Consider the following 16,593-nt stretch of genomic DNA (forward strand, 5'->3'; position numbering starts at 1 on the left):
AATTTCTTTAGTCAGACGGTGGTGAATCTGTGGAATTCTTTGCCACAGAAGGCTGCGGATGCCAAGTCAGTGGATATTTTTTATAGCAGAGATAGATAGATTCTTGATTAGTACGGGTGTCAGAGGTTATGGGGAGAAGGCAGGAAAATGGGGTTAGGAGAGAGAGATAAATCAGCCATGAAGGAATGGCAGTGTAGTCAAGAAGGGCCGAATGGCCTAATTCTACTATTCCTTATGACCTTGTGGCATGTTTAAAAATATAGGGTCAAAACAATATTTTAGTATTAAAAAGAAGTGCTGGAGTAACTCAGCGGATCAGACAGTATCGCTGTGGAACATGGAAAGGTGACATTTTGGGTCAGGACTTCTTCAGACTGATTGGGGTGGGGTGGAAGAAAGCTGGATGAGAAGTGGGGAGAGAAAAAAGTTTGGCAAGTGATGGGTGGATATATGGGAGGGGTTGTTGATTGGCAGATGGTTGGGCATTGGCCAGAGATGAAAAGCCAAAGTGTGAGATAAGGATAAAAGGTGTGAAATGTGAAGCCAGAGGAAGGGATATTGGTGGAAGACTGGGGAAGGGAGCACGCAGAGAAGGGGTTGGGGGTGGAGGGAGAAAGTAGGGGTGTTTATAGATTAGTTAGCTAAGATTAAATAATTCAATTTTCATAAGATTGGGTTGTAAGCACTGAAGCAGAATGTGAAACATTGTTCCTTCTGTTTGCATATGACCTCACTCCGGCAATGGAGGTGGCCCAGGACTGTAAAGTCAGAATGGGAAGAGGGGTTAAAATGATTAGCAACTGCGAGATCCAGCACACCTTGTTGGACCAAGCACAAGTATTTAGCGAAATTGTCACCAAATCTACACTGGGTCTCACCAATGTAAAAAAAAAGGCCACTTCAGGAACACCAGATTCAGTAATCAAAGTTAGTGGAGGTGTATGCAAATCACCTGGAAGATTTTAGTATGTTTTGCATGTACAAGTTTATCACGCTTATGAATTGACTTACAAGATCGTCAAGCACAGCAGTAATCTGAATATGCAGCAAAATGTATCCATTTTATCAAAGACCCATGGTTTCAATAATTATGATTTTCCAAAACCTTCTCACTATTTCAATTGTTTAATTTCCAACCTCTCAACCCTATTGGCATTTAAACCTTGTGTACCAGATATCATGGGCTGTGCCCTGTGAATCTAAAAATAGAAATGCATAAACACAACATTGCGCATAAAGAACACAAAAAGCAAGGGTGATAAACGAACAAAAAATTTCTTTCAGTAGATAGTACAATATTTACTCATCTCTCTCTCTTCAGATCTCTTGCATACACATGAATAAGTGGTTACATTCTTTACTCTATCTTGCTGGAAAATTGAACACAGTACTCCTAGAATATGTAGATGTTGAGGCACAAGTTGAAACACATAATAATGAATCCTATGAAAACAAAAGCAACACTTTCCAAAAGATTCATTATACTGTCCAGAGTTTAACAGCTAAGCATTATTCATTTAGAAGGCCATCCGGTTTCTCTAGATAAATCCTAAATAGCAAACATAAAACCTAACAATGGAAAGGATTAGAAAAAAATGTCCAGATTTGTTTTTGTACATTTAATCATTTATAGTTTTAAAAAAATTGAATTTATTATTGTGCAACATTTATTATTTTCCAACATGCTCTTGCACATAGGGAAATTGGTTCCAGCCATTTAAAGGCAGTGGGATGGAAATGATCCCCACAGATTAATCTTTTTTTGCTGTAGATAATGGGAAGAATAGCCACGAGGATTACACCCTACAGTGATCCATGCTACAACATGGCAACACAAGTAAAGCTGCAGCAAATGTTGAAACAAACACATTCCATGACTACTGTATTTGATAACTTGAATTTGACCAAAAATTAGCTTCCATTCAGATGGATAGGACCAAGAAAAAAAAAATTTGCATTGATAAATTGTTTAAATTCCAGCCACTAGAAGTCAGTATTGGAACTTTTGAAGATGTTACAATACAGAATACCCAAGTCTTTACAAAAAGAAATGGGGAAATACATTCATATCAGATATTCATATACAATTTTTAAACTGGTGTTCTCAAGAACAGGAAATAACTGGTTTTGATTATATTTTATAAATGATAGGTATATTCAAATTGTGGCAGTGTATCTGTAATATATCATCTATCTATCTATATTACTAAAAGTCTGATCTTGACCACTTCCTGTTCTATATATTGATTTTTTTTTTAAAACGCTGCCACTTACGGCTGTGATTTTTGGCCATCTTACTCAGAGTCCCCCTCCTCTGCACAGGACAAGAGGATTTTTCTCATCGATGAAAAATAAAAGAGTTATTAGTGTTTAACAAATGTTGAGATTCTCTCTCCGGAAGGCCACGCCCTTTCTGGAGGGACTATAAAACCCGGAATTGTGGAGGTGCCTCAGTTCTCTCAAGATGGGGGAGCGAGAGGTTACAATTCTCAGTCTGAACTCTGAATAATACTGAACACATTTCTACTAAACTGCGAGTGGTTTTACTGACCTGTCAGTGCCCTTAATGTGCGTTGAAAATGTAGTTTGAAAATGCAAAAGTGTGTTTTGGTTTGAAAGTGCTAAAGCAAGCTGCGTTGCCTTTGGTTTTGAAAGTGCTAAAGTGAGCTGCCTTGCCTTTGGTTTTGAAAGTGCTAAAGTGAGCTGCCTTGCCTTTGGTTTTGAAAGTGCTAAAGCAAGCTGCCTTGCCTTTGGTTTTGAAAGTGCTAAAGCAAGCTGCCTTGCCTTTGGTTTTGAAAGTGCTAAAGTGAGCAGCCTTGCCTTTGGCTTTGAAAGTGCTAAAGTGAGTTGCCTTGCCTTTGGTTTTGAAAGTGCTAAAGCAAGCTGCCTTGCCTTTGGTTTTGAAAGTGCTAAAGTGAGCAGCCTTGCCTTTGGCTTTGAAAGTGCTAAAGTGAGTTGCCTTGCCTTTGGTTTTGAAAGTGCTAAAGTGAGCTGCCTTGCCTAATTAGAGCTGCCTTGCCTTCTATATACTTAAAAGTCTAATCCTGTTTGCACTTTATATTGATTGTAGAAAAAACGCTAGCGCGTATGGCTGTGTTTTTTGGCCATCTTACTCAGAGTCCCCCTCCGCTCATCAGGTGGTGAGGATTATTCCCATCAATGAAAATTAAAAGCGTTATTAGTGTTTAAAAAAGGCTTGATTCTTTTAGCTGATTAATTTGAATTAAAAAAACATACGGAGGAAATCTGATTATACATAGTGCTATACGTATGTGGAACAATTAAAACCCACTGTAAAATTGGGTAATTTATCTCATTTACTCCCGATTGTAAATAACCCTTCTTTTAAACCATCTGTTTTAGACAGAGGATTTTTTCCAATGGAAAACCCATGGAATTAAAATGGTGGGAGACAAAGGTCAGAAAGGTATGTCTCTCATTTCAGGAACTACAGCAGAAATACGAGTTACACGCTAATAATGTTTTTAGATATTTGCAACTTGGAGACTATGTAAAACTACACATGCAAGACTATAGATTTAGGGGTCCAGAAACCCTTGATGAATGTTTGAATAGACATCCCAATACAAATAAATTAATAACATATCTATAATATACTCTTAGATACTGAGGTTCCGTCTTCAGAATCATACAGACGAGCATGGGAGGATGAGTTGGCTCAACCCATAATAAAAGACACACGGGATGAAAGGTTACAACATATAAATCACTGTTCGTTAAATGCTAGACACTCCTTGATACAATTTAAAATACTATATAGATTACATAATTACAAGACAATTAAATAGGATTTTTCCAAATATTTCCCCGCTCTGTGATAAATGTCAATTTCAAGAAGCCAACTCAATCTCAATGATTACTTGCTATATCAAAATTCTTCTGGCATTTTGCTGGATTTAAAAAGACTAGTGCAAAGACTTCTGATATATTCATCAAAATAATATATTACTTTTCAATCACGGCTGTGTTCAAGGAATGTTTAAAGATGTAAACACGAACACCTGTAGATAAATGAGCCAAAGTACTTTGTCTTATATTTTTTCCACAGCTTCATTAATCACTAATATGACAGTTGCAGTTAAGTTTATTTCTTGTGTTGTTTCATTGACAAATTACCAAATTGTAAAATTCAAGTTCCCTTGAGCATCCCATTACAGATAATGTTTTATTGTATGGACTCAGACATTAATTTTGAGCTTGAGAAAATAAAAAAAAAACATTTTCTTCCTGGAAATCATACTTATGAAATTGTTTCCAATCCAAAGTCTGAATGATGCATTTACTCACTTAGACATCAATTATATTGTGAGATAATTCAAGGTATTTTTCCAAATACTAATTTTTGTATCCAAAATCTGTGGATACAAGATTAATCTCCACCCAAATAGCAATAGGAAATATTGCTGAGGACCAAAAGGTGTAGGTTTAAGGTGAAGGGGAAAAGATTTAATAGGAATCTGTGGGGTAACTTTTTCCACACAAAGGTTGGTGGGTGTATGGAACAATCTGCCAGAGGCGGTAGTTAAGGCTGGAAGAACTATCCCAATGTTTAAGAAACAGTCAGATAGGTACATGGATAGGACAGGTTTGAGGGCTATGGATCAAACGCAGACATGTGGGACTAGTGCAGCTGGGACTTGTTGGCTGGCGTGGGCAAGTTGGGCCAAATGGCCTGTTTCCACACCGTATCACTCTGTGACTCCTATGGGCCCGTTCCACTTAGGTGACTCTTTAGGCGACTGCCAGGGACTAGTTTTAATCAAATTCACCTCCGGCATCTGGCGACAACCTACGACAACCTACGACAACACCTACGTCAACCTACGACAGCAAAAATTGTTGCAACAAGTCGCCGAAAAACTTTCAACATGTTGAACATTTTGCAGCAATCACCTGTAGTCGCCCAAAAAATCACCTGTGGGGCAGGCCAATACGAGTGGTATATTATGCACATCAATAATGTCTATGTGCATATGGGGAATTAGTTAGCAATATTATGATATTATTACAAGCTCTGGGATATATGGAAATCAGCTATTCCATTAAATAGCTTATTTTAACCATTTCACCAACTGAGAGCCCAGTATTCAATTGCAGATAAAAGGGAACCCACTAGATTACTTGATCAGTGGCTAAAAGTTAAAACTATATTTCTGTGTAAGATGAATCGGTTAGTACATTTTGGAAGTTAAAATGTAGATTAAGGAAGCATGCTGTAAAAATCCTGAGAACAAATCACTTTTGCCTTTCAGTTGTAGATGATTCCTGTCCTAGAACCAAGGAACTAAATCCTGGAACTACATCAACAGAGAACAGTAGCTTGCAAACATGAGCAATGTTTGGCACCTCTCCAATCTACGAAGGTCACCAGAAGAACAGACCTAACCAACAGTAACTTTTCAGAACAGCATCATCTTCCACGACCATCTCCTTGGTGAATTAGACAAGAACAATTAATTTAGGACCTTGTTCACATCACCTGGCTCCACACATAGATTTTTTTTTTCCCCCAAAGTGATCATTCTTTTCTGACACCCTCTTGCTCTTGCTCACTTACAGAATGTTTTGGTATTCTTCTTAATCCAACTTGCCAAGAATATATCATGATCCCTTTTGCCCTCCTAATTTCTTACGCTCTCTTTGTCTACACCATGTGGCGACTCTTGTGTGTACTGTGTACGTAAAAACAAAGAATTTCACTATCTTCATGGTACATTTGACAATAAAGTATCCGTCCATGTTCCTCAAGAGACTCCATCAATCCCAATTGCATGTACCAGGATAGGCTTTCTATTTTCCTTACCCTAATCCAACTATCAATATCCTTTGTCCAAGTTTCTCCAATTTTGATATATTGATACATTGATCTGCCACCAGTCATAAAAACACAAAATACATAAAACATGAAATTAATGTCACGAGTGGAAAGGATTTGGGATGTGCAAAGATCAGGGAGGGGGTGCAGAAGAGTCAGTCCCACGACAGAAGTGGGAGAAGTTGTAAAATTTGATAGCCACAGAACTATGTCCTATGGCATTCTGTCCTGCATCTTGTTGGAAGCAGTCTGTTGCTGAAGGTGCTCCTCGGGTTGACCAGTGTGTCATGGAGGATGTGAGCTGTATTGTCCAGGATGCTGTGCTGTTTAAGGAGCAACCTCCCCGCCAAGACCGCCTCCAATGAATCCAATAATAATAACACAACAGATTTCAAATGATATACCATTGATTTGCATACTTCATGTTAGCTCCATTGAATGCTGGAACAAATGCTTAATTTATACCTTTACATACTCCACATCACCAAATAAATGGATTAATTTAATGGATTAAAGGCCGATAAATAATGGATTAAAGGCCGATAAATAATGGATTAAAGGCCGATAAATCTCCAGGGCCAGATAGGCTGCATCCCAGAGTATTTAAGGAAGTAGCTCCAGAAATAGTGGATGCATTAGTAATAATCTTTCAAAACTCTTTAGATTCTGGAGTAGTTCCTGAAGATTGGCGGGTAGCAAACGTAACCCCACTTTTTAAGAAGGGAGGGAGAGAGAAAATGGGGAATTACAGACCAGTTAGTCTAACATCGGTAGTGGGGAAACTGCTAGTCAGTTATTAAAGATGGGATAGCAGCACATTTGGAAAGTGGTGAAATCATTGGACAAAGTCAGCATGGATTTACAAAAGGTAAATCATGTCTGACGAATCTTATAGAATTTTTCGAGGAGGTAACTAGTAGCGTGGATAGGGGAGAACCAGTGGATGTGGTGTATCTGGACTTCCAGAAGACTTTCGACAAGGTCCCACATAAGAGATTAGTATACAAACTTAAAGCACACGGCATTGGGGGTTCAGTATTGATGTGGATAGAGAACTGGCTGGCAAACAGGAAGCAAAGAGTAGGAGTAAACGGGTCCTTTTCACAATGGCAGGCAGTGACTAGTGGGGTACCCCAAGGCTCAGTACTGGGACCCCAGCTATTTACAATATATATTAATGATCTGGATGAGGGAATTGGAGGCAATATCTCCAAGTTTGCGGATGACACTAAGCTGGGGGGCAGTGTTAGCTGTGAGGAGGATGCTAGGTGACTGCAAGGTGACTTGGATAGGCTGGGTGAGTGGGCAAATGTTTGGCAGATGCAGTATAATGTGGATAAATGTGAGGTTATCCATTTTGGTGGCAAAAACGGGAAAGCAGACTATTATCTAAATGGTGGCCGATTGGGAAAGGGGGAGATGCAGCGAGACCTGGGTGTCATGGTACACCAGTCATTGAAGGTAGGCATGCAGGTGCAGCAGGCAGTAAAGAAAGCAAAATGGTATGTTAGCTTTCATTGCAAAAGGATTTGAGTATAGGAGCAGGGAGGTTCTACTGCAGTTGTACAGGGTCTTGGTGAGACCACACCTGGAGTATTGCGTACAGTTTTGGTCTCCAAATCTGAGGAAGGACATTATTGCCATAGAGGGAGTGCAGAGACGGTTCACCAGACTGATTCCTGGGATGGGACTGTCTTATGAAGAAAGACTGGATAGACTTGGTTTATATTCTCTAGAATTTAGAAGATTGAGAGGGGATCTTATAGAAACTTACAAAATTCTTAAGGGGTTGGACAGGCTAGATGCAGGAAGATTGTTCCCGATGTTGTGGAAGTCCAAGGGGTCACAGCTTAAGGATAAATGGGAAATCCTTTAGAACCGAGATGAGAAGAACTTTTTTTCACACAGAGAGTGGTGAATCTCTGGAACTCTCTGCCACAGAGGGTAGTTGAGGCCAGTTCATTGGCTATATTTAAGAGGGAGTTAGATGTGGCCCTTGTGGCTAAGGGGGTCAGGGGGTATGGAGAGAAGGCAGGTACGGGATACTGAGTTGGATGATCAGCCATGATCATATTGAATGGTGGTGCAGGCTCGAAGGGCCGAATGGCCTACTCCTGCACCTAATTTCTATGTTTCTATGTTTCTAAATGCAAATTGTATGGATTTAGACAATAGACAATAGGTGCAGGAGTAAGCCAATCGGCCCTTCGAGCCAGCACTGCCATTCAATGTGGTCATGGCTGATCAACCCCAATCAGCACCCCGTTCCTGCCTTCTCCCCATATCCCCCAACCACTACTTTTAAGAGCCCTAACTAGCCATCTCTTGAAAGTATCCAAAGAACCGACCTCCACTGCCCTCTGAGGCAGAGAATTCCACACTCACAACTCTCTGTGCGAAAAAGAGAGAGTCTTTCAAAGCTTCAAATAGTACTTCCTTAGTGCATCAAAAAGGGCTATTTAAAGCTGACGGCCCTGGATGCAATGTATAGTACAGCAGAGACAGTAATCACATTTTAATTTAGTGCTTTGTTAATTTATTTTTCTTCAAACTTGGATCAGCATTCTGTGCTACAATTTAACAATTGGTCAACCCATTCTTCAATCAGCAGAATGCCCTGGCAACAAAACCCAGGCAAACAGCACTCTAATAAATGCTTTGGTTGCTCAAATATGAAACTTTACCCCACTCCTCCATTGCATAATTCCTGTTTCCATTCTTAATACCAATGCACTTTTTGTTCATTCAAATTTTTCACTCTTTGTTTATTATAAGTGTTTGTTATTCCTCAGGTAAGATTACAGCGGCGCCAACAGCTCTCCAGTGCTTCTGGGGCTATTTGGCTTGCATTGGCAAATTACATAATAATAATAATATTTATTTATATAGCACTTTTAAACAAAATCACTTTGAACCAAAGTGCTTTACAGAGATTGATCAAATTAATTGAATAGATTAAATGTCAATAAATTCATACAAAATAAAGAAGGAAAAAAAAGGAAAAAGACACAGAACAGTACACTATAGAAACAACAAGCAACGTCCCCCCACAGCAGAATTCACTGTGAGGGAAGGCACTGAAAATATCCAGTTCTCCTCCTCATAGTCCACCCGAGGTCAGGGTCTATACATGGTTATAGACAGGGATGCATTGTTCTTGGAGGTATGAAAAGGCCTGAACAAAGGGTCAGCAACAGATGGAGCTCATAATGGCTCATTGTTGGCTAGGAAGAGGTGATAATAAAGGGATACAGTGATGCAAACAGTTAAATTAACTAGTAGGAAGACTATGGGGTGAAATGCGAAGGAAAATGAGGGGGGGGGGGGGACTGGGGGGGGGGGGGGGGGGGGGGGGGGTTTCTTGGCTTTTAGGTAAAGGGATTCCAGGGTTTACATTGAAATTGGGAGAAATCGACGTTCATACCGCTGGGTTATAAGCTGCCCAAGTGTGCTGCTCCTCCAATTTGAACGTGGCCACACTCTGACAGTGGATGCAGCCCAGGTCAGAAAGGTCAGAATGGGAATGGAATGGGGAGTTCAAATGTTTGGCAAGTGGGAGATTGCGTCGGCCAAGGTGGACCAATTTTTATTCAAATCGTTTGCTATGTCGCTCTTCAAGGGAGATGCTAAATGCATTTCGTTGTCTCTGTACTGTACACTGACAATGACAATTAAAATTGAATCTGAATCTGACCAAGTGCCGGTGTTCAGTGAAAGATTGCCCAGTCTGCGCTTGGTCTCGCTGATATATAGGAACCCACATCGAGAAGGATGGATACTGTAGATGAGGTTGGAGGAGGTGCAAGTGAACCTCTGCCCAACCTGAAAGGACTGTCGGGGTCCCTGGATGGAGTCAAGGGAGGAGGTATAACAGTTAGGATTTAATATTTCTGCTCATGGCAATTAGCACTCAAAAAGGTGTATTAATATTTGATGTTGCCGATAATCTGCATGTCTGCTAACTGTAATCCAATCATCCACTGATCCATTATTTTACATTAGTAGATTAAACAGGAATTAATAAACTAATTGGCAGAGAGTGAGCATTATGTAATAAAAGTACACATTCCCAAAGTGACATCTATTGATGGCAATCATAATAGCTGCAGTACATTGTGTAGAATTTTATATGTATAACAGCAACCCAAAATGCACAAAGCATCATTATGACTGGATTGGTATTTACAGAAGGACTTGAGCCTTTTGCAATATTTGTTTTCCTTTCACCTGGTTCACAACTCGCATGTTCTTGTAAATTATTTGAATGAGTAAATGGTTAACTCCCCACATTTGCTCTCTTCAGTAATGATTAAGGTCTGATGAACATGCCTTAGTCTGAATGTTGTAGAAGCCTCCTTGATGAATATAACTGGAAAGGATTGTGATGTAACTAACAGGCTGTGATCTTGTAAGGTAGCTTGCACACATTAATAATTAAACAGACAACACAATTTAAATACAACTTATTATTTGCTAATTTATTTTTATCAGTTTTTTGTCTACCAGTTAGTAATTTTTCAATAGCATGTTTACATAATATTATGTAATGGAATAACACATAATAACAAATAAATAAACTTTCCTCAAGGTATTTTCTGATGCATTTATAGATAGCAAACGTAAAAAAATTCTGTGCCAGATATCCAAGGAGAGCTACTCAAACCTTCCCAAATACTCTGCACACTCTTGTACAAATCGGTTAACATATTAAAAAAAAAAAAAATTTATAACACCATTATTAAAAAGAGTAAGAGCAAATTAAATGTTGCTGTATATTGTCAAGAAAAAATAATGATACCTCAACATCTGGCATCATTTAAATAAGTTACACACACTAATCTGGTCATAAGATGGCGATATTTCTGTAGATATGTTGCAACATCTTGTGGTATAACCCCAGTAAAGCTGCTTATTGTGGAAGAATTTCTAGACTTCTGAAGCAAGTATATAATATAAAAGATTTAAAAAACGTCACTGTACCAAATTTACTTTCTATGAATAACATAGGACGCAAGTAAATCTAACCAAAATGTTTTGAGATAGACGTGAAAGCAAAATATGTTTTTTAATAAAAATCTGATATCAAAAAATGAACATTTTCCATTTTCAACTTAGTGTTCATAATTTCTGATCCAAGAATTAGAACAAAGTAGTCATGAGTTTATTCATGCTTGCCTACTTTCAACATGATTTAATAACTGCAATAATTCATACGTAGATTGAATGTGATAATGCTTTGAACCCTTTCGCACCATCAACCAAAATTTCAGAGAGCTGCAACAATATTCCAGAAATCTTAAAAATGGAGTTTCAAGCCTTTTCAAACATTGCACTATTAAACACTTTTGAGAATTGCTAATTAAATTGCAGCAGTTCTGTTAGTACAAATAGAGCAATAATTTATCAATTTACAGCTATAATTATGTTTAAACATATTCATTGAACAAAATACTGAACTAATGGATGGAAAATGATTTAATTTAAAATAATCTATTTGGTGGACCAGATAATTACAATTTCCAATCCATTTCGAATTCACAAATCAAAATCTTTAAATGTACACTTCCAGGTCTCATTTCCTGGAATCTTGTCAGTGGATCAGCAACCTACTGGAGAATAATCTCTCTTGAAATAACATTGGCATAACAATGCTCTGAAGCCCAATCTGGAAATAAAAACTAGTTTAGAAATATCTGTTGCCATTTTGTAAACAAAAACGGAAAGAAAATCAAAAAAGATAGAATGCCATATAAAGGATATTTTTGTTCATCTCCTGGTAATAGTATTTTGACGTAAATCGTTGGGACAACACATCAGCAAATTTGCACATAGCAAGGTCTCACTCACAGCTATAATAACCACGTAAAGCAGTGGACTTTGCTGAAGGAGAGATGCTTTGCACAAGCTCCACCTCACTCTAACATTGTGACTCTTCCTCACAAATGGTTACGTTAAAAAGCTATGCATGAAAGGTAATAGCCAATGCCTCTTTGCGAAACACTATAAAATTACCATCTACTAGAGGTGACCCATTCATCGTCATCTCTGGCCACTTGACAAAAATCACCCGTTCGCTACCCGTTTTGCTTATAGGAGCTGGAGTACCATTCACGATTGCAATATCATTATGCTGATATTTATCTTAATCAATGTCTAAACTAGCCCGTTTTTCAGATGGGGTTTCAGAACACTACCACGCCAATGTTATTTCAAGAGATAGATTGTTTATCAGCAAATTGCTGATCCACTGAGGAGATGCCAGGACCGCGACCTGGAAATGTATATTTAAAGATTTGGATCTGTGACTGAAATGGATACCTAGTCACCCGATGGAAACTCGAAGGTAGATAAAAGTGCTGGAGAAACTCAGCGGGTGCAGCAGCATCTATGGAGCGAAGGAAATAGGCAACGTTTCGACCCATCGCTCCATAGATGCTGCTGCACCCGCTGAGTTTCTCCAACACTTTTGTATACCTTCGATTTTCCAGCATCTGCAATTCCTTCTTAAACACCCGATAGAAACTGTTCGATTCGCCTTTCTGCCCGATCGATACGATCGGTGGGGGGTGGGGGGGTAGTGCAACTTTTAGGGTAAATGTCCCGAAACAAAAGTGCGAATTGAGTAATGTTTAAAAAAAACAGCCGATACAGCCCGCCCCCACCACCCCACCCCCACATGTAGTGCATGGTTTGCGGGACCTTAGAACTGAGATGACAGGTTCCAGTTTGTCTCTGTCGATTGACTGCACGAGAGATCTAGCATTGATCGGATAAACGTGGTTTTCTGGCACACACATTCACCCGATGTCGCGTACCGGTAATAGGCATGGCATTAACCCGTTCCACTTGCAACAACATCAGCAAGGAAGACTACAGTCCAGGTAAACAGCTCAATATTTTAACATGAAAATAGATTACTGAAATTAATCGCCAGACAATAATACCTCATCCTTTCCAGTTACCAGGAAAATATTCTCAACTTGTACCATCATCTATACTGATACAAACACTTCAGCTGTAACGCTGCGCCTTTCTCACGATGAACAATATTCTACTGAAAATCTAGACAAGTACAGCAACTTTCGTAAAGTCTAACAAAAAGTTCTGAAAACAAAGATACATTCCTGGTACTCAAATCGTGGCCACACAGCTTGAATTATTGTTTAAAGTATTGATAATGGTTCCTAAAAATATACCTCTGACTGGTAAATTAACATCAGACCACATTTCATAATGCAAGGCAAAGTAGTACATTAAAGCAATACAAAGTCAGTCAAGAGCAAAATTCGACCAGTATGGGAAAAGAAACATCAGAATAACAAGCTTACCAATAGGTGCTTTTCACTTAGAGACTCTTAGCAGCCACTTTACGCAGCCTATACCTTGCTGAGTTTCCAATGTACAGACCGTAATAAATCCAAATGTTTAATGTGTCACTTTCCCTGGCGATCAGCAAGTTTTATAGAGGGGGAAGCGCGCAAGCGCAGCGTGCCCTGGAGCTGGGTGTCAGGCGTGTGCCCAGCCCAGCCCAGCCGAGCCGAGACGCCGATTGGAGGCAGCAGCGCCTCCACTGCTCGCCCAGCTCGGAGCCAGAGCACCTCCCCGCCGTTCACAAAAGTCCCAGCGGCTGCTCGTAACCATTCAACTTTTAAACCGTCGGGTCACTTTGCAAACAGGCTAACATGTTTCATCAGAACAACCTCACTGCCCGAAGTCTCTCGCTGACTGAAATGACACATTCATCGAACAATGCAGCTTACCTACCTTCACCGTAGAGAGTTTGGAGGTTGCGTCCTTGCAAATTCTTTGACGTTCAGGCAAGGCGGAGAGGGTTGCTTTTGGGGTTAAACGGACAGTAGTCCTTAAATATGTCCAGTTTATTTTAGATTCCAGATATTAGAGGTGAAACCATTGCAGCGATTCGGAAGACTGTTATTTCATTCCCCCTGTTTTTCGCTCCGGATTTTAAACAGCGAGAGCAGGATGGTAAATGGCTTTAATCTTGTTAATTCTCAACGCTTTTTTTTAATTCCCGTCCCCTTTCCTCCCCCTCCGCGGATAAACAAGCGACTGTTTATTGAGCGGCTGCTCGCCCTCCCGCTGTTGGGTGCAGCGGCCGCACTGGGGTCGGATTGCTGACAGGCGAGCGCCAGCGGGAGTGGAGCAGGAGCCGGGCGCTCAGCATCAACCTCAGCCTCCCCTGCAACTGGGGAGAGAGAGGGAGAGGGAGGCGCGCAATACGCGGGCCTGTATGCGCGCACACGCGGAGCGGACGGACGGACGCGCGCCCCTGTGCACACCAGGTGTGATCTGGTTCTGCAATAATGGATCCGAATGAGCGCGTCCCCTGCAGCCGCTGGGCAATTTGGACCTTTTCTTTGGCTTCATACATGGACCCACCATCGACCGATGTCGCGCAATAACCCCTCTCCTAGGAGAGGGGGGGACACGCCATATTTGCAATGGTAACCTTGTTTTACGGAATTGAAACGTTTAATTTCTAAAAAAAAACAACATATTATTTGTTTTAAGTAATAACTGGATGAAAATGAAAGGAATCTGAAATGGTGAGTTAAGTAAATAAAGACACACGCCTTGACACACGCCTTCCGTACAGGGATTATTACTCGAGCTTTTCGACATATGCTGCCTAATAGATCGTGTCACACGCTGAAGTTCATCAAAGTTGAAATTGCTAGCCGTATAGTGAAGGCTGCGCATGATACAGTTGTCAGCAGAGCACGGTACTGACCACTCGACATCAATGCAATCACACCTTATTGTAATCCCAATGGTGGTGGTGTGAGTGAGTGGGAAGAAGGGCAAGAATGTATTGGCACTGACTAATATTTTGTTCTATTTTAATGCACGATGATCAGATAAATGATAGGTAATAATAATTTATATGACAGATATATAATATACGTTGCTTGATGTAAGCTCTTATATGTGTGTGGCCCTTCCTGTCATTAAAAGAGAGAAAGCCTTAAGGGTCTCGACCCGAAACGTCATCGCTTCCTTCTCCTGAAGAAGGGTTTCGGCCCGAAACGTTGCCTATTTCCTTTGCTCCATAGATGCTGCCGCACCCGCTGAGTTTCTCCAGCAATTTTGTCTACCTTCGATTTTCTAGCATCTGCAGTTCCTACTTGAACATCGCTTCCTTCTCTCCAGAGATGCTGCCTGTCCCGCTGAGTTACTCCAGCATTTTGTGTCAAGCCTTCCTAAAATATATATAAAACTATAGGATTGCAACCTGGAAGTTATCCTGTTCAGTGTACAATTATAGTACATTCATATACAAACGTGCATGAAGCTTCAAATGTTCTTTTCCTTGTCATATAAATTACAGTTTAGTTTATTGTCACGTGTACCGAGGTACAGTGAAAAACTTTTGTTGCGTGCTATCCAGTCAGCAGAAAGACCATGCCTGATTACAATCCAGCCATTTGCAGTGTATAGATACATGATAAGAGAATAACATTTAGTGCAAGGTAGAGCCAGCAAAGTCCAAGGGTCACCAAAGAGATTGATAGTTGTTCAGTACTGCTTTCTGGTTGTGGTAGTGCTGAAATACTACCTATCTCTTTGGTGACCCTTGGACTATCCTTGACCAGACTTTGCTGGCTTTACCTTGCATTAAACATTATTTCCTTCTCGGGTATCTTATCGATGCACTGTAAATGGTTCGATTGTAATGTAAGCACAATATAATGTAAAATGAAGGCACCTTCATTAAAATAGTGGATTGATTATTTTCATACATTTTTTAATTAAAATAACAATTTCAAGACGTTATTGATTTACAGAAATAAAAGTAAATGTTCCAAGATCTTAAACCGTGTTGCTAAACCTCACCTCAGTAGTAAACACCTGAACTTCATAATGAATCATGCGATGAGCAAAATATTTCAAGAGGGATTTTTTATTTAGTTTGTGCTTGCACATCAGGAGAAAAAATGGGATGGCGTACTGCTGTACAGCTTAATACTTGGGGAATAAAGCATTAATTAAGAGGTGCCTTGGCAAGATTCTCATTCCAAATAGAGCAATAATAAGCACTCACTATAAATAGATTTCTAACAGACATCAAATTAGTTTAATAAATTACTGCATTTATTTATAGATTCTTCATTCACAGACATTATTAGTGAAAATATATCAAGAACGTAGGGTTTGTTAACATGGAGGTTGGATTGGTGATCAATATTTTGTAGACTTTATACGTCAATGGTGTGCGTGCCTCCTAACCTTTCATTGAAACTTCCTTGTTTGCTCAATGTTGCTATCTATTAATTTCCAGTTGAGTTACTGGTCACTGCTTGCTAAGAAATTGAACCCACAGATGCTCTGTTCTAAAACCAAACATGGGGATTATTTTACCGTCTCAAATTGAGAAATTTACATGACATTTAAACATCCAGATTAATTTGTTGGGTACCTCCACAGAAGCAATATTTACAATTTATTTATCTTATATAATTAACAACTATCTTTTTTTTAATTGAACCTTTTGGGGCATACATTATGTAAAGACCGCAATGGGTGAACTTAAATAATGATTTAGTACCGGTGCATCTGTACAGAGAAGATAAAAGCAGAATGGAACAATATAATGTTTATCTAGCCAGGTACAGAGCACAAGGTAAACTGTTTCTCTTCAGCTGTAAACAGCTGACGCTGCTGTGGTTTGAACTTTGCAGGTTATACATGTAAAAATCCACAACTCTCGCCTTTTTATTTGTGTGATAGTACATTTA

General features: G+C 39.7%; 1 protein-coding gene across 2 annotated transcripts in view; it reads right to left on the reverse strand.

The window, feature by feature from the left end:
- LOC129697127 (kelch-like protein 29) overlaps positions 1–14,594 on the reverse strand; it is a 388,072-nt gene extending 373,478 nt beyond the window's left edge. Inside the window, exon 1 of one of the 2 annotated variants that reach the window (XM_055635374.1) lies at positions 13,601–14,594. The gene's annotated coding sequence lies outside the window, so the exon portion shown is untranslated. Of the gene's footprint in view, positions 1–13,164; positions 13,285–13,600 lie in introns of those variants that run through there. The other variant, XM_055635375.1, reaches the window with a different exon arrangement.
- Between the last annotated feature and the right edge of the window lie 1,999 nt (positions 14,595–16,593).

The sequence above is a fragment of the Leucoraja erinacea genome, chromosome 5, assembly GCF_028641065.1.
Source record: "Leucoraja erinacea ecotype New England chromosome 5, Leri_hhj_1, whole genome shotgun sequence".
Taxonomy (NCBI): Eukaryota; Metazoa; Chordata; class Chondrichthyes; order Rajiformes; family Rajidae; genus Leucoraja; species Leucoraja erinaceus.